Source organism: Theropithecus gelada, chromosome 9 (genome assembly GCF_003255815.1).
Source record: "Theropithecus gelada isolate Dixy chromosome 9, Tgel_1.0, whole genome shotgun sequence".
Lineage (NCBI taxonomy): Eukaryota > Metazoa > Chordata > Mammalia > Primates > Cercopithecidae > Theropithecus > Theropithecus gelada.
Window position 1 is genome coordinate 62,699,083 of NC_037677.1, and position 18,653 is coordinate 62,717,735.

Sequence of the window (18,653 nt, forward strand, 5' to 3'; positions counted from 1 at the left end):
GCAGAGTGAGTGGAGACCTCCATGAGGCTGTGTGCTGGGAGGGCCCTGTGGCACCCCTCGCCCACCCCAGGGACCCACCGCAGATGCAGAGGGCAGGGGAGGCAGAGGTGGGGCAACCAGAGGCCTGCTGGGGACGCAATCTGCAACCAGGGTCAAGTCTGGCACTCCTGCGGCCTCAGTTTCCCATCTTGCCCTGCTTTTAAGAGGCTAGGCTTTATAAAGAGCCAGTTCCCGCTCTGAGATGCTGTGTGATTGTACTTCATTACAGATGGAGAGGTCAGGGAGGTCCCGGGAGGGGAGGCAATCTGTCTGGGTGAGGATACCCCTTGGGCACCCCCCAGCGTCTGCTCCATTGTCCCTGCCCGGCCTCTATCCAGTTCCTCATGGTGACGCCACCAGACGCAATGGGCTGGAAACGGGGCTGGGGCTGGAGCTCAAACCAGGCCAGCTCTGCCCTGGAGTCACAGCTGCCCTTTGCAGCCCCTGCCAGGCTGGCAAGCAGGACAGGAGTCAGGGCTGCGGGGCAGGGGTGGGGTGAGCCGGCTGAACCAGGCCTGGACTCCATGGTGCTCGGCCCCTTGCAGGTCTCCTACCCCAGGGGAAGCCCTCCTTCCCAGAAGCCTCCCCACAGAGCTCACCTCCCATGGTCTGTGGCTCTCACCCAACCCTTGGCCTCTTCTTCCCAACCCCCACCCCAGCCCTTAGCACAATGGATGAAGAGACTTCAGAGCAGACGAGGCTGTGCCTGTGGCAATCTCCTCCCACGAAGGGGGCCAAATGGAAATCCTGGCCCACCCGGTCTCCCTGGAAAGAACTGCACCTCAGGAGGTGAGACAAACAGGAAGAGGGGTGTGGCCACCGCCAGTGCCCAAAAGTCGGGAAACCGGGCCGCAGAGCTGCTGGTTTACAATCCACCTCCGAAAACGAATTTTCCAGCGCCAAATGCCAAATGATCAGGTGGCTGGGCACAAGCTGTCGGGGGCCTGTCCTCCTCTGCTGACTGCCCAGAGGACACAGTGAATGAAGCTGTGGGGTGGTGCATGGCTGCCCAGCCCCTCCAGCCAGAGGCCCCACCTACAGCCGAGGGAGTGGGGAGGGTGGTGTCCCGGGAGGCCTGTGTGGCCACTGGGATCATGCACTTGTTCTCTGGTCTAGAAAGCCATATTTGGCCCTAGGGAGTCCCCCTATAGGCAGAGGGGCCAAGGGGACACCTGGTTTCCCAAGAACAGAAAGTCTGACTATGCTTTCTCTTTGTGGACCAGAAGAGCCTGCTGAAACTGGTGAGCTTAGGAGAAAATGCATAAACTGTCACTGGCTTGGGGCCTAGGCCCTGGCCAGTGTGTATGGGGGGGGGGGGCGGGGGAGCTAACAAGATGACACATGACTCCAGCTCCATCCAGCATGTTCTGTAGGGCCCAGGGAGAGAACCTTAACTCCTACCTCGTTATGCCTGATGAGCACAAGAGGTGGACACCCTTCCCCTGTCTCTGGGCTGCTCTGAGGATCGCATGAGATAAACATGCATGAACGCCTAGGTGGGGCCTGGCGCACAGTAGGTACATGTTGCTGCATTGAAAGAACAACTAATGCTCACCCAGCATTAGGTGCTATGTTTGCAGGAATTTAAATTGTTAACTTATTGAATTCTGGCACCAACCCTGTAAGGTATGTTCTATTAGTCCCCAGTTTAGAGATGGGTAAATGGAGGCTCAGGGAGGTTAAGCAACTTGTCCAAGTTCACACAGCTAACAAGTGGCAGATCAAAAGTTTGAACCCGAGAAAAGACTTCACCGTTTGGGCTGTTGTCTCAGACTCCACACCACCTATCATTGATGTAGCTCTGTAACGGTGTGGGTGTCTCCACACCCGGGAATCCTAATAGCACCCTGACAGTGACCAGAACTCCATAGTCCACAGGGCTCTCTCATCAAGGGGCCAGCAAGGCTGGAACTGTTCTCATTTCAAAGCAGAGGAAACCGAAGACCATTCAAATGGTTCGCATGACTTGCCTGAGGCCACCCAGTGAGCGGGCAGCTAATGTGGGAACAGCAAGGTAGATTCCTGAGGCCAGGCCAGGGCTCTCTGACACCTGCTTCCCACTGCCAGGTACAGGGACACGTTCACTGTAGGCAAACTGGTAGCCCCCTAGGGCTGCTTGGGGATTTGATGAGATGACACAGTGACTTGATCACAGCCCAGGGAGCTGAACACTGGCTTCCAGTGGCCTGAGAGCTGGTTGCTGTGCACACCCTGAGATGGCCACTGAGGCTTCCCTGCCAGGCCAGGCAGCTCTGGGAGAGCAGGATGGAGCCAGGAGGGCATCTGGGCAGCAGACTCCATGCCCACCACTGACCACCAGCATCCTGTCTCCATCTCAGCCCTGAGGGCTGTGGGACAGAGCTCTGCCTTCAGACTCAGAGGCCCCTGGGTCTGAACCAGCCCCTTGCTGGCCTCAGGCAGCTTGTCTTTGAAACGGCGGGATTGAGCCTCCCTCTGGGGGTGGGTCACAGCCACAGGAGAAGGGGCATAGGGGCCCATGGGTGCATGTCACGTGCCTACACCCATCTCTAACCGTACCGCCCCCAGCCCCAGGGTGACAGCTGCCTCTGTGCTTTGCAGCACTGCAGGCTGTATTATGACTTTGTTTTATAACTCTAATGCAGACCATTTATAAAGTGGGTACAGACAGGATTGAGGAAAGCAAACATTAGACATCCATTAGTGCAGCAGGCCCTGCGTCTGGCAGCCCTACCGCCCCACTCTTCCCACCCTGCCCCTCCTCTCAGCCCTGGTGCAAAGATTCAGCTCTGGCCTTGGCAGGGACGCAGGCCAAGTGTCCCCTCTGTGCCTCTCTGTTGCAGCAGCACTGGATGGCTCTTGATGTAGCTGTTGCCCTCTTGCTGTGTCCCTATACCCTAGGTGTCCTGGAGGCAGAGACTGCCAGGAGATACGAAAGAATGAAAGGCCCACCTGAGGTTCCTGCCTGGAGGGACCACGAGTAGACTCTGCTGGCCAGCACACAGCAGGTGCACAGTGAATGCAACTTGAGTAAGGGAGTAGGCCGGGCGCGGTGGTTCATGCCTGTAATCCCAGCATTTTGGGAGGCTGAGGTGGGTGGACTGCCTGAGCTCAGGAGCTCGAGACTAGCCAGGCCAACGTGGCGGAACCCCATCTCTACTAAAAATACAAAAATTAGCCGGGCATGGTGGTGTGCACCTGTAATCCTAGCTACACGGGAGGCTGAGGTGGGAGAACTGCTTGAACGCGGGACGCAGAGGTTGCAGTGAGTGGATATTGCACCACTGCACTCCAGCCTGGGTGACAGAGTGAGACTCTGTTTCCAAAACGACAACGACAAAAAACAGTAAGGGAGTAAGTGTGGGGCATGCCAGGGCCTGTGCAGAGCCCTCACTTCTCCCTGGCCCTGGCTTGGGCCCCAGGGACTGAGGAAGGCTTGAAAGGTGGGCTAGATGAGAGCGACCCATGGCCAGGCTGCATAGGTGCCAGCTGGGTGGGAGAATAATGGGGTCTTGGGGTTCCTGGATGCTTACCCTGCCAGGCGCTGCTCAGAGGGTGGTTCATATAAACTCAATGAGCTCCACAATAACCCTAGGCAGAGATGCAGAAACGTTTTGATTTTTAGCATATCAGTAATTTTTTTAAGCTATCCCAAGGCCAAAAAGAAGTCCCTAACAGGAATGTATTAGATCGCAACAGCTTTGTAAATATTTATATTCTAAAATCTTAGGATAAATTGAAAGAAAAAATATATTTTTATCCCATTCCTAAATAGCCACAAAGAATTATGAACGGGGATGTGTGCACCCGTCGGGCGCTGTACACCTTCTCAAACTTTGGAATCCGAGTGGACACCACTACTCTTATTGTTTGTCGTGGGCTACTCCCAAATGCCACAATCCCAGCTGTGCAAAGATATGGTGCCAAATAAAGGAAAGCAGAGTGACAGGACATTGAAACTGTGAGCTACTCGTTGGTGCAGTGTCTGACAGCTATCTAGCATTACTGTGTTTCCCACATTGAAAATATCCCACGGCTCCCCTGTGAGGGTGCTGAGGAACCCTGGGATAATTTGGCACACAGTTTGGGAACCACAGGCCTATGAGTTGGATATGATTATTATCCCCACAGTGCAGATGAGGAAACTGAGACCAGAAGTGTTTAAGTGACTGGTATAGAGCTATAAAGCTAGTAAGTGGCATCGCTAGGGGGCAAATTCAGGGAATCTGATACCAGAATCTGTCTTCCGAGCTCTGCTGAACTGGAAATGGGCATTTAAGTCTACTATGTGCTACTCCTCACAACTCTTCCCATTTTACAGATGAAAACGTGGGGCAACAAGGGACATGAAGGGTCACCTGGTCGATGGCAGGAAGCAAGGCTTGAGCCATGTCTCTCAGCCCCGCCTCCCTGGCCTCTCTGCAGGACTTCCTGCCGCTCTGTCTCTACAGAGGAACCGCATCTAAGATAGGCTCCCCTAGAAGTCTTTGCCTCAGCCAGGCCGGGTCTGGGTTTCCTGCTGGCAGGAAAATTCCCACAGAAAGTGTTTTTTCCTAATAGTAGAAGTCGTTTGGGCCTAAGTTGCAAAAGTGCAGCCTGCCTTTAAAGCTGCATCCAAGAATGGTCCAGATATCCCGCCAAGAAGCTGTGAAAGAGGACACATCCCTGCACAGATGTAACGACAAGACAGTCAAATGAAGGACAGGAAAAATCGCTGGAGGCAGAGGCCCTGGGTTTGCATCCCAGCTGGGGACTGGCACTGCTGTGTGGCTGTTCTCTCCCAGGCCCTGGAGTTTCCGTCTGTCAAATGAGGAGGTTGGCCAAGTCAGTCTCTGAAGCCCTCCTCTGCTTCTAACACTTGGAGGTTTAAAGATCCCTTAAGGGGAATCTGTTCATGTGTGAAAATGTCCAGTTGAGTAAATGTTTTTCTTCAGAAAGCACATTTGCTTAAGTTAGGGTCCCTTTCCTTGCCTTTGCTATAGGGTGGTCTTAAAGCAGAGCGTGGGTAGAACCCGCGGAAGGAGGAGGAGAAAACATTTACCCTTGGGCTCTCCTAACCATGTTCCAGCCCACCCATCCCAGGCCTTAGATCAAAATGACCACCAGCACCTGTAGATGGGACCTCCGAGGGGCGCCATTCAAACTCTCACCTCTAATTTGCCTTTACCTGCACATATGAGGTCTTTATTGAAGTTACTTAAAGGGCCATCTCATCCAACGTCTCCCATCAACTCCTCAGCCAACCTTGACTCACATACCTGTGGGGACGGGGAACTCATCACTGCTTTTCTCAGTAAGGTTCTTCTTTGGACATACCTAATAGTTAGAAAAGCCTTCCTTACTCTCAGCTGCAATTTGAGATTCCAGCCATTGCTAGAATTCTAACTTTTTTTTTTTGTTTGAGACAGAGTCTTGCTCTGTGGCCCAGGCTGGAGTGCAGTGGCACAACCTCGGCTCACTACAACCTCTGCCTTCCGGGTTCAAGCAGTTCTCTGCCTCAGCCTCCCGAGTAGCTGGGATTACAGTCACTGCCACCACACCCAGGTAATTTTTGTATTTTTAGTAGAGACGGGGTTTCACTATCTTGGCCAGGCTGGTCTTGAACTCCTGATCTCGTGATCCAGCTGCCTTGGCCTCCCAAAGTGCTGGGATTACAGGCATGAGCCACCGCACCTGGCCTAGAATTCTAACTTCTAAACTAACTAAACAGCTCACTTCCAACTAAACAGTGCACTTCCCAGTCTGGAGCTTACAGCCTCGTCTCCCAGGGCATCTTATCCAAATATTCTCTAGAAGACACATTTTTGCATCCCTCACCTCCATGCTGGCTTCCTTATGGACAAGTTCCTCATGTCACCACCCATTTAAAATGCAGGAGGATGAGGTGACCAGGCTAGGGTCTAGCGGGCACCTTCCTGCTTCTGGAAAGTCTGTTTGGAGTCAGACAGCTCAAAGGCTCCTTCGCAGTTTTGGTGGCTGCTCCTAGAGGGCAGGGAATACACTGTGCTTTTCCTGGTGTCCCCCATGGGCAACAGGGCGCCTTCTGGGAGTGGAGTGGAGCTGGTTGGACAGCAGGCCCTGTGCCCATCTGTAGGCTTCTTCCCAGGGGTTGGGCCTGTGCAGCGCCTGCTGTGGAGACACAGGCTTGTGGAAGAGGTGTCAGACTCTGACCCACCTGGATGAGCAGGAGTGAGGGCCCAGGAGGCGAACGGGTGAGTTCAGGACAAATGTAAAGACACTGTACTTCTCAGAGGGTCTTCTGAGAGGAGGGAGCGGCTCCAACATTCCTAAGCGAGAGATTGTCACTATTCCCAGGGGAAGCCAGGGAGTGCTATGGCCCCTACCACGCCTCTGAGCCTGGGCCCAGGCTGACCCAAGAGCCAGCAGTCCTGGTTCCAAGCCTCACCCTGCACTGAGACCTTGGGAGGTTGTTTGACCTCTCAAGGCCTCAGTTTCCCCATCTATAAAGAAGTGACTAGCAGTTCCTGCTCTGTCAACTTTGGGGTATTGCTGTGAAAGGTCAACTGAGAAAACAGATGCAAATATCTTTCTTAACAAGCACCGTGGGCCAGGTGCGGTGGCTCACGCCTATAATCTCAGCACTTTGGAAGGCCAAGGCCGGCGGATCGCCTGAAGTCAGGAGTTCGAGACAAGCCTGGACAACATGGCAAAACCCTGTTTCTACTAAAAATACAAAAATTAGCTGGGTGTGGTGGCAGGTGCCTGTGATCCCAGCTACATGGGGGGCTGAGGCACAAGAATTGCTTAAATCTGGGAGGCAGAAGTTGCGAGATCTCACCACTGCACTCCAGCCTGGGCGATGGAGAAAGACTCCATCTCCAAACAAACAAACAAACAAACAGGCAGTGCAAGTGCCCGGGAGCGGCAGCAGGCAGGAGCTGTTCTCTAGCTGAACTGTGTGTGGGAGGTCAGACACCCCACGGGCCATTTCCTTGGCCTAGCACCACCTGAGCCCGAGTAGATGAGACACATAGAAAGTCAATGTTCAGAGAGCCTGGAGCCCCTGGAGTCCTGCATTCTACTGGCTCAGAGAGGGGAAGTGACTAATGCAACACCACACAGCAAATTAACAGCCAAGCTGGACCAGAGCCCAGTTGCTGATTCAGGACTGAGGCAGGAGAGCGGGCCCAGAAAGACAGCACAACCACGGCAGGGTTGTGGGTGAAGGCTTGGGCTCTGTAATTCCCATGCCTGGGATGGAAATTCCTGCCATCCATCTCAGCCGGGTCCACTTCCGGTCAGACCTGTTGCCCAGGGTGGAGACCTCAGAGGGAAGCTGCTGTGGTCTGGTAGGGAAGGCCCTGAAACCCCCACTGCTGGCTTTTGTCTGCAGGCCTGGGACCCCCAGGCTTACCACCAGGGGTGGGCATCTGTAGCCATATGCAGGGTTGTGTGTCTCCAGGGCTGACTGGCTCAGGACAGGGAGGGCAGAAGGAGTCAGGCGGGAGGTGAGGACAGAGAAATGCCCCACGCTGGGCACATTTATCATCAGTAATCACAGTCTTTCTCTAGCCCCTGGACACTGGCTGATTCTCCCCAGACTTGACCTCCCACTGCATGGAAAATCTCTCCCATTCACTGTGTGGCTGATGTGCTCAGTGGGGAGCGGGGAGAGTTGGGGGAGAGAAGCCCATTTATTATTATGTTTTAAAAACACACAACCCCACATGGAAGGACCCCTCCCTGGACACAAAGCCCTTCCTCCATCTGGCCCTGGCTCCTTGCGGCTGTAGGGTTCAGGCTGGGGCCCCCTCGGAGGCGGTCACAATGGCCGTTACTGATGACAAATGGGGGCTGGCGGGCTCGAGGGATGCCGAGTCATTCCTAACAAAGGCGGCTCCTCACGCAGCCCTTTTCCCACACCCTCTGCACCCATCTGTGCCCTGACATCACTTCCTCTGCTGCCACAGGAAGCAGCTTCGCCAAGGTGGCCAGCTGGGGCAGGGGCCTGCATCCTGAAGAGTGTGTCCAGCTGCTCCTCTGAAACGTCTCCCTCGAAGGACTGTGGGGCAGGTGAAGGAGTGGATGGGAGGCTGGGGTCGAGGCCCCAGGGCAGGTGCAGTGCTGGGATGAGCCCGGACCCGGCTGTGGGGACCACACTGCTTACAGAGCTGGAAAGGGCACTACGGTCACTGGGTCACTGGCCACCCCGACTCCCACCCCCAGGCCCTCCCTCCAGACCCTTCCTCTGGCTTTGGGTTCCTTTGGCTCAGGCTTGGGGCTAATTTTTGGTTCCTTTTCCAAGTTTCAGGTCTGATGGGGTCACTGTGATAGAGGCCTGGGCCCTGAGACGGGGATATTCTGTTTCCCCTTCTTTTCCCAGACAAGGAGCTCAAAGCCCTCTCATCCATGCTCCTGCGGGTAATAAGCATATTCCTGCACCTGACACTTAAAATCCTGTGTGTTCCAACGAGACAGTGCACATCATCATCAACACAATGACCCTGCGAAGCTGTTCCATTTTACAGACGCGAAACTGAGGCCGAGGAGTGAAAGGACGTGTTCAAGGTCACAGCCACCAAAACCCACAATGGCCCTGAGGGCCCAGCAGGGGCAGCTATTGGTCTGTCCTCTCAGGAGCTCACTAGTTTGCTGGAGGGGACGAGGTCTCAGTTTCCTGACTCCAGCACTTGGCTTCCCTTGCTCTGTGGACCTGCCCCTCCTAAACCGAGATCCAGGGGTAAGGCCTGGGGCCAGCCTGGCCCCTCACTCAGTGACAGGTGGCAAGCCCCCTCAGACACACACGCTCACACCAACAGGCCCACACATGCCCAGCCAGGTTACATCCACAGCTATCTCCAGGGACACCCTGAGAGCCCCGCCCAGGCTGGGACCGCGGCGCCTTTCTCAGGGTGGGCCTGTGTCAATGCTGCTGTCCCCCTAAGGCAATGGCAGGCTCCCCACCTGTGACTCAGACCTGCTATTTTAAAGGTCACCTCTCCCTGACCCAGGGTTGGCATGGGGTGAGTTTGAGCTGCAATCTTAGACTCTGCCAAGCGCCCAGTTGTTCAGGTCCCATCTGGGGAGGGTGCCTGGTGGCTCCCTTTACTTCACCCCACTTCCAGTTTGTGCTGCTGGAGGGACCTGGTGCTGCCAGATGAACCTGGAAGATATGCCTCACACTGCACGACTGCCCCCACCACCTGCTGAGGTCTCCAAGCCCAGGTCTTCCTGCCTGGACCCTTCCTCTCCCTGGGCTCCCTATCTTTCCTTTGCTCCTAAAACCCACTTTCCTCTTAACATCAGAGTGATCTCATAAGAGAGAAACCCCGCCCTCTAGTGGTGTACAGCCTCCTGCAGCTTCTCTGTGCCCCTGGAGAAAGTCCTAAGCTACCCAGAACCCTCCAACCTCATGGACTCACCAATCAATCTTCCTCCCTCCCTCCCTCCCTCCTTCCCTCCCTCCCTTCCTCCCTTCCTTCTTTCCTGCCTGCCTGCCTTCCTGCCTTCCTGCCTTCCTGCCTTCCTGCCTTCCGTCTCACTCTGTCACCCAGGCTGGAGTGCAGTGGTATGATCTCAGCTCACTGCAACCTCTACCTCCTGGGTTCTCCTGCCTCAGCCTCCCAAGTATCTGAGATTACAGGCACATGCCACCACGCCCACCTATTTTTTGTGTTTTTAGTAGAGAGGGGGTTTCACCATGTTGCCCACGCTGGTCTCGAACTCCTGACCTCAGGTGATCCACCTGCCTTGGCCTCCCAAAGTGCTGGGATTACAGGAGTGAGCCACTGCGCCTGGCCAACTCACCTATCTTTCACTGTGCTCCAAGCCCCACCAGGCGTGTTTCCCTGGGACATGCCTTGCTTGTTCCAGCCTCAGCGCCTCTGCTGGTCTCTTCTTTTGGAGCGCCTCCCCCAACCCTGCCCACACACACATATTCTCTTGGCTGGCTCTTTGTCATTGAGATCCCAACTTAAATGCTTCCTCTCCAGCGAGGCCTTCCCTGACCACCCAGTGAAAATGCACTATCCTCTACCCTCCCCGTGCTATCTCCCCAATGCCTTTTTCCCCCTTGGCAGGCTCACCTCCCTCTGGAATGACCTTCTTTGTGTATGCATTTGTTAGCTTGCTGTCTGTTTCTGGACAAGTCTGCTTTCTGGAAGGCAAGTTCCTCGAGGGCCTGGGAATCTTGTTTGTGGTGTAGATGGGTCCACTGGGGACACAGGACAAGCACTGGGGTGGCAGGTGGAGTGGGAAGGGAGCAGTCAGAGGGGATTTGGGCAGTGGAGGGCGGGTAAGAGGGCTGACCTGGGCTACAGAAGCCCATCCCTTGGGAAATTCCATGCTGCAGGACTCCACTAACTGATGGAACTTCAGAGACCATCTAATCGCTGCCCTCGAGGATGGAGACCAGAGAGGGTGTGGTCTGGCTTCAGATCACACAGCACCTGAGCAGCAGAGCCAGAAAGAGAAACTGTGCAGCAGACTCCCAGGAAAGGGGTGGGGGGGACTTCATTTTTCTAAACTCCTTTTTTTTTTTTTTTAAGTGAAAACAGATTTTTGGGTTTATTCTGATTACAAAGGTAAGTAGCCTCATTGTAAACAATCTAGAAAAAAAAAAAGATGAAAATAAAAGCCACCCCATTCCCACCCCAGCTGAGTTACACTGGATGTTGATCCTCTCTGACTTTTTTAGATGCACAAATATTTAGTTACCTAAATCTGGTCTCACCATGTAAGTTGCATATCCTGTGCTTTCCCTTAAAGGCTGTTGACTGAGGACTTTTGAATCATAAGCAGAGCATGCTGGGCATCTCTCTCCGTCTCCCCACCTCCACCCCCGCACGGTCACATGTGTCAGACGGGCGAGGGCCAGCTGGGCTGCCTGCTCCTGCCACGCGTTTCAGGTTGCTGGAGGAGCTGAAGGACGCAGAGCTGGCATGGGGAGTGAGCCTGGCAATGCCGTCAAGTTGGCTGTGTGTTTGGGTTCTGGGCAGGAAGATGCCCAGTGTCCTGTCACTTTCTCCCAGAAAAGCCCAAAATGCCTTGGTACAGTCTTGGGTCTGGGGGCTGCCCGGACTAGGCCAGACAGGGTGCCTACACCCCCATGCTGCCCTGAAAGTCCACGGTTAAGGCTGTTCTTAGAGCACCCAGGGCACACAAATTTCCCCTGCCTCCCTCAGCGCCACACTCTAGAACCGAACAACCCTTCCTTGCAAAGGGGAGGCAATGGCCAAACACATTTCCAAGGGGAAAAACTGCTGCAGTCCTTGCCTGCTGCCTGCTGTCAGCACCACCACCAGGAGGCAGTTCAGACCCTGGGCTATGGGGCCCTCAATACTGCATCCAAGTCCTTCACCTCCAGTCGGGGACCCTGAGGCCAGAGAAGGGCAATGACTTGTGCAAGGGCAAACAACCAGTCTGTGGCTGCAGCGTCACTCCTATCTCGGCATCACACTGGCATAAAGGAAGTCACAGAAGGGACAGAGAACAAGGGGTGGCCAGACTCTGGCCTTTGCCGATCTGTGAAATGGGCATGAGAAGGGGAGGGCAAATGGGAGAGAGAAACAGAGGTAGAGATGGTGCCATGGGGAGAGGGAGAACTAGCCCCTGAGAGTGCCTGGCAGTGGGGGGTGAGTAGAAGGGGTCCTTGGAACTGGGTAGGGGCTTCCCTTTGGAGTTTTCTGAATCTGGAAGCCACCTGGATTCCTGCTCAGTCCCCAGGGGTGAGGGAGGAAGGCAGCCATCTCTGGCCTCTATTCCCAAGGCAGGACTGGGGCTCAGGTTCCATGGGCCCTGGGGAGGGCAGGCCTTGTAGACTCAGAGTCCTGGGAACATCCTGGGGACCTCAGAGGGGTAGCAACTTGCCTGAGGTCACACAGCAGCTAGGAGGCCGAGCCAGGACTGGAATGTGGGCATCCTGGCATGTAGGCCATAGTTCCTGTGTTTGCTTCTCTGGTCCCAGTTCTGGGAAAGACCCCGGCCCTGGGTTTGGGTGAGCAGCTGAGTTGTCAGCGGGTGAGATGTGGGGAGACAGGTGGCACTGGCCAAGGGGAAGGCCTGTGTGGCTGCGCAGGTGCACTTCGAGGGAGGCAGATGGTGAGAAAGCACTCACTCCCATTCATTCATTCATTCATTCACTCATTCATCAAATACTTCCTGGGGGCCTCCTCTTGACCATTCCTGTGGTGAGGCTCAGAGAGCAATGATCAAGCTTCAGTTCCACCAGTGGAAAGCTCACAGCAAAGTTTCAAGGTTAAGAATCCAGACATCGAGACTCTTAGACCAGTGCCCAGTCTGCCTCCAGCCTACCCCCATAGCCATGTAATGGTCCCTTTGCCTGCCCACCCAGCATCAGTGCAAAAATCAATCCATAGCTCTTTCAGTAGCTCTCTCCTCCTCAGCCAAGGAACCAGTTCACTCCCTCTAGGAAGCAGGCTTTAACTACTTCCACCTTGACGACTATAGGGATTTTTCAATCTCCAGGCTCTTATAATCCCATGCGTTTCTTAAGGTGAAATGAGTTGGTGCTGTCAGTGACTCATGAGACAGCCCCGGGCAGCCACTTCCCTCTGGGCCTCAATTTTCCTTTGTGAGAAATGGGACTACTTCTACTTGCTTTGACTGACAGGGCTGTTGGAAACACCAAAGTCAGAACTACAAAAATATTTTGCCACTGGGAAGCCCTAGGCACTAGCCAACTTCTATTACAGGAGTCCCCGTATCTGTGGGGGATACATTCCAAGACCCCCCATGGATGCCTGAAAACTTGAATAGTACCAAGCTGTAGATAGACCTTTTTTTTTTTTTTGATCTGATAACAGAGATAGCCGCTGAGTGACTAAGGGGCAGGTGGTGTATACAGTGTGGACACCCTGGACAAAGGGATGGTTCCCATCCTGGTGGTGGGAGATTCCATCATGCTACTCAGAATCGCACACAATTTAAAATGTGTGAACTGCTGATTTCTGGAATGTTCTGTTTAATATATTGGTGTTGTAGTTGGCCATGGGTAACTGAACTGTGGACAGGGAGACCTTGAGTAAGTGGGGACTATTGTACTCCATTCTCGGGAAGAAACAGTGAGTGGACCTTCCAGGCTGCCAGGGCCCTGGCGAGCCCCACATCTCGCCTCCACCCCTGCCCCAGCCTCCCAGCCGCTGCCTTGGCCCACTCTGTGATGACACAGAGCTGCAAAAGGCTGATGCAAGCTAGAAGGAGGGAATGAAACAGACTCGCGTGGGGCGGATGGAGCACCATCTCCAGCCCTGAGGGACACCCGTCCCTGCTCCTGCCTGCTTGTTTGCACCTGCTGATGTAATCGCCGGGCCGCCTTGGCTCAGGGCTCGGCCTGCTCCCCATGTCCTCTCAGTGAGCAGCAGAGGAAGGGTGCAAGGGTCAGAGGGCAGGCATCCAGCCGAGGACACCATGAGAGGGCTCCTCTGGGAGGGGCACCAGGATGCCGGGAGGATGAAGCGGAGCAAAAAGCCCAAAACCTGCAGGAGGTTAGCCAAGGAGAAGGTGCTCTGGAGTGTGTGGGACCTGCTTCAATCCCATCCTGCCTCCATTCGCTGGGGGAGCCACCCCCTGTCTCTGAGCCTGGTTCCCCTCACAGCTGCAGGATCTCATGAAATGAGCCTGGTACACGACAGGCACTCAGTTTGTCAGTTCCTTTCTAGGGATTTCTTGAGGAGGATAAGAAAGTATGAGGTAGGGGTAAAAAAAGAAAGGACAGAAGCACGACCCAGTGACAGGAAATACCAGAACACTTTTGGGCCACCCGTTCAGTGGGTGACTCTGGGCCCTAGCCTTAGCTCCTGGGGCCTTGGTTCGTTTCTCTGTAGAATGGGTGCACCATCACCGTTCCCACCTCACAGAGACAGTTAGAAGCGAGAGGTGTGAAAGAAAGTGTGGCATCACACTAAGGCGTGTGGTCAGCATAGGGGACCTGGGGACAGCCAGCAGTCGAGGTGGGGTGCCTCACCAAGAGCCTGGGGCTCCCAGAGGCTGGGCAGGCCCTCACCAAGCAGTGGAAGCACAGGGAAGGTGGGGCCCGTCCGCTGTGCTCGCTGCCCAGCTGGCCCAGGAGCCTCTCCTTAGGGAGGAAGGCATGGAAGAGGAGCGCACGGCTCCCCTGAGGCCTCCAAGCAGCCGTTGAAAACACATGGGTGGAGGGGAAGAGAGCAAAGACATGCTCCCAGAAGCCGCCAGGTCACAGCATGCAGCCGAGGCCCCCATGAGCCCAGGGTCTGGGGATCGCCGCATCACCACACTGTCATTCTCAGAGCTGGTTTCCCTGAGACAGTGGGGGAGAAAAGTTCTTAGTTCATGCATCTCTTTGGTTGGCATCATAAGCTCAGGGAAGACAGGGAGAGCCCCTGCTAGACAGGGCAGCCCAGGTGGGGAGGAAGTGTCCATCCCAGCCACCCCTGATGTCCTCAGTCTGCAAGGGTTACTTTTGTTACCCGGGCCTCCACTCCCGCCAGGTTGCCTTAGAGAGGAAGCTTCACTCCAGCTGGGATTAAATGGCTTCCCTGGCCACAAAGATCCACCTTTCCCTTTAGTACCTCTTCAGCGCTAGCAGGTAATTCAGGTAATGAGTTAACAGCTACCATTTACAGTGCTAACTAGCTCTCAGGTACTGTGCCAAGTACTTGGCATAATTATCTAACTGGATCCTCCCAACAACTCTTTCTGGTAGGTATTCTTACCATTAGCCCCAGTTTGCAGGCACAGGGAGGTTAAGTTACTTGCCTAATGTCACAGAGCAGGGTTGTCAGCATTTGAATCTGGGTCTCCTTGACTCTAAGTCCCATACTCTTTTTTTTTTTTTATAGAGACAGGGGTCTCACTATGTTGCCCAGGCTGGTCTCAAACTCCTGGGTTCCAGCAATCCTCCCATTTCGGTTTCCCAAAGTGCTAGGATTACAGGTATGAGCCACGGCGGCCGGCCAAGCCCATCCTCTTTAACCTTGGCGCCAGTGGTACTCAAACCATGGCCTGCACGAGGACCACCTGGAGTGCTTGGTAGAACCCAGGCTCCTGCCCCGAGGTTCTGATTCAGTCGGTGTGGGGTGCGCCTTGAGAATGTGCATTTCTAAGAAATGTCTAGGTGCTGCTGCCAGTCCACACACGGTTCTATGCTCTCTTGCCTCCCGACAGAAACATCAAACGCTTAGTGCACATAATGGTGCTTAACATATGTCAGCTTCCTTTTCCTTAACACTTCTATGATTCAGCTGGAGACTTTTCAAAAGGAGCTGAAGGAATTACACAGCAGCATGGTGCCAGGCTTTAGCTATCTGAGCCTGAATCAGGACCTGCTGTGTGGCAATAACAATAAATGATGGCCATCACCTGTGTTCCTGCAAAATTGCCTCTCCGGGCCTCCATTTCCTTCTCTGCAGAATGGGGTCATAATATTTCTAGCATGGATTAGACACGTTAATACGCACAATGAGCTTAGAGGAGTGCTGGGCATGTTAAAAAGACTTAATGAATAAAAGCGGCATTCTTGTTTTATAATTACCATTGCTAATACCTATATCTTCTATATTATCTCATTTAATTGTTGCAGCAATCCTATGAGGTTGGTATCAATAGCCATCTCTATTGTTTATCTAAAGTTGTGCAAAGTCAGACAGTTACTAAGTGGCAGAGGAAAGATTCTAAGGCAGGTTTGCCACCCCAATGGCAGGAACTGTCCACCATTAGCAAATAGGGATGCCCACACTGACTGCTTCCTCTGGAAAGGATAAAGAATTATTTTCTTATATTTCCAGCAATTCCTTCTAGTTCCACATTCCCCATTCCCTGCCACCCATTTAGCTCAGAGTATATCAGTATCATGGTGAAGGAAGAATGTCTCAAATGGGGCAACCAGAAGCTGTGTCAGCCACCAACGCTTGGTAACCTTGGGCAGCTAGACTCCCTCCCTGTCTGTCCGTTTGTCCCCTGGTACCCTACTGGGCACCCCTGTGGCTCAAGGGTTGGCTTGGTGTTGGCTGGCCCAGCCCCTGGGAGAGGGGATGGTCATTTGCTTCTCCTGAGAAGCCCTGCCCCCAAGTCCTCTGGGATTCCAAGTTCAAAACAATAGAGGCTTCAGGTTGCCCTTGATGTAAAGGTTTAGTAGGTGGCTAATTTTAGCTGAGAAATACTCGGCATTTTCCCAGCCGCCGTCACTGCCGCACTCCATGTTGGACAAATGGCCTTGGTTTTCCTCTCTGATTGTTCTCGGCTGGGGGCTGGGGGCTGACTCTAGCTCAGGACAATTCCCTTTGTGTCTGCTTCCGGGTGGCTGTTAATAACTCAGAGAAGGGGATGGGATGTCTGGAGCTCTCAGTTCGAGCTCTCTGGCCCCCTCCCCACTGCCCTGGCTGCCTTTCAGTCATCAGGGGCATCCGGAAAAGTGGCATTTGAACAGGACTTGCTGGACTCCTCAAATCCTCAGGCTTGGAGAGGGAGGGCCAGTGGCCTGAAGGGGCCTCCCTTTGGACAGATGGGAAAACTGAGGCCCACAAAGGGTGTGACTAGCCTGAGGCCACACAGTTCTCTGGCAGAGCTGGGCCTGAGCACCAAGTCTACAGACTTAGTCCTGTGCTCTTTGTATGACAAGCAGGAGAAACCCCACTGCCTCCACCCCAGTGTGGGGACACCTCAGAACGTAGGATGCCCAGGCTGCAAGCCTCCGTGGAGACACCTGGAATACTGCCTTCCCACTCCTACCTGGCTAAACCCTGTTCCTTCTCCAGGTCTCACCTTAAAGGTCACTTCCTCAGAGAGCCCTGACTGCACCCCTCCCACCTAAACCAGCGCCCTGGCTCTTCTTCTGGCATCTCTTTTCCTTATTGCCCTCATTACCTTTTCAAGTTATATACTTATTTGTGTATTTCCTTTAAGGTTTGTGCCCCCATCGACTCTGTGGTCCCAGGGAAGAGGCTCAGTGACAGCCACACAACATTTAACCTGCGTGGGCAGCCAACAATCTGACAGGGTTCTGGGGGAGGGTTCTGGAGCCTTGCTGTGCAAAGTGAGGCCCGGGGGGTTCAGGGGAGTGACTGGGGTGACTAGAGGGTAATCAAGGCTCACAGCGGTGGCCATTTGCCATCAATGTGGACTTCTTCAGACATTCCCAGCAGCAAGACGGCTTTACTGTGCTTTCTTCCTGAACACCATTTCTGGCTGGATGGCACGTGTTTACCCACTGCTGTAACCCAGTGCCAGCCTGGCACACAGTAGATGCTTAATAAATCCTTCGTGCATGAATGAATGAATCTCCTCGGCGGGCTCCTCTAGGTCCTGTTCTCCCCAAGGAAATGGCCTGGATTGGGTCTATGCCCCATCCCTCCCAACGATGACTCTGAAAGCAAGAGAAACGAGGAACCCAGGACAGCCCCCCGCCCAACCCCGGCCCTGCCCCATCCCCCCAGCCAGCTCAGAGTCCCTCTCTGCCTACACAGGCCTCCACTGTGGTCTCCCTCCCCCAGCCCACTCCAGCCGGGACCCAGTATGCTATAATTAGAGTCCTCCTTCCAGGCTCCGGTAATGAGGGGGTGTCGGGTGCCAGCCGTAATTACAGCCTGGTTAAAACGAACAGGAGCCACCTCCAAGCCAAATTACAAAGTCTACAGCCGGACTCCCTCCTGCCCCACTCCCTTTTTATGGGGCTGGTTAAAGGAAGGGACCGGGAGTTTATGGAGAAGCCAGCTCAGGCTGGGGCTGCGGTCTCTGGAGAGTTGAGAGCAAACAGTCTGGGCCTGTGTTGCTTTGAAACTATCTTCCCACCTCCCCCCTACCCCGCCCCACCCCCATCCAAATTCCCATCCAAAGCCACGGTCAGAATAGGCAAAGAAGTCAACTGAGGTCTCTCTTCTAACCCTTCTCCAATCTAAGGGCTGGGTGTTCTGTGCCAGGCCTGGGGTCACAGGCTTTACGTAGTTGTATTCAATGGGCACAGCAACCCTGTGGACAGGTACCATTACCCCTATTTTACTAACCAAGGTTCAGTGCTTAAAGTAACTTGTCCCCAGTCACACAGCCAGTAAGAGGCAGATGCAGGGCTCCAGCCAGGCCTGCACAGGGCAAGACTCCAGAGTGTAGGTACACTCCATCTTGCACTCCTCACTGCACTGTGCACAAGGAGGGGCACAAGGAAGGACTCGGTTAATACTAAGAATGATGTGGTTTGCAGGTTGAAGCAGGTCAGAGGTCCAGCTGAGTCCTTCTCTCCCTTTGAAAGATGAAGAAATTGAGGCTCAGATTTCCACTGACGTCTCAGGGAAGGATGTCCTTTGGGGAAGTCAGGGCCAGCATTTGAGAGGTCTTTTCCATGCCAGCCCGGGCCTTGTCAGCCTCAGAATCTCAGGATATTAGAGTGTGCAAGGGCTATAGAGTAAATCTAGTCTAGGGGCAAATGCACGGCCACCTGGCCAATCCTGAGGCTTTGGCAGGCATCACTAATCAAGTGTGGTACATCTGGACAAGGCTTCCTTCTCAGCACAGGACTATACTCAGCCACAACCAATCAAGTGATAAAGATATTCCACCCCCTCCCCATCTGATTAATCCCTATTCTATTCACCCTCACTTAACCCAAGGGAAAAACAGGGTCCAGAGAGTTGGGGTGACTTGCCTAAAGAACTGAGGGGCCCTTATTCCATAATAACAGCCTCTAG

The 18,653-nt window shown here is 54.1% G+C and overlaps 1 protein-coding gene across 2 annotated transcripts in view; it reads right to left on the reverse strand.

Annotated features, from left to right (window-relative positions):
- The window catches only part of UNC5B (unc-5 netrin receptor B), a 90,848-nt gene that overhangs the window by 22,903 nt on the left and 49,292 nt on the right, over nt 1-18,653 (reverse strand). The window lies entirely within an intron of this gene.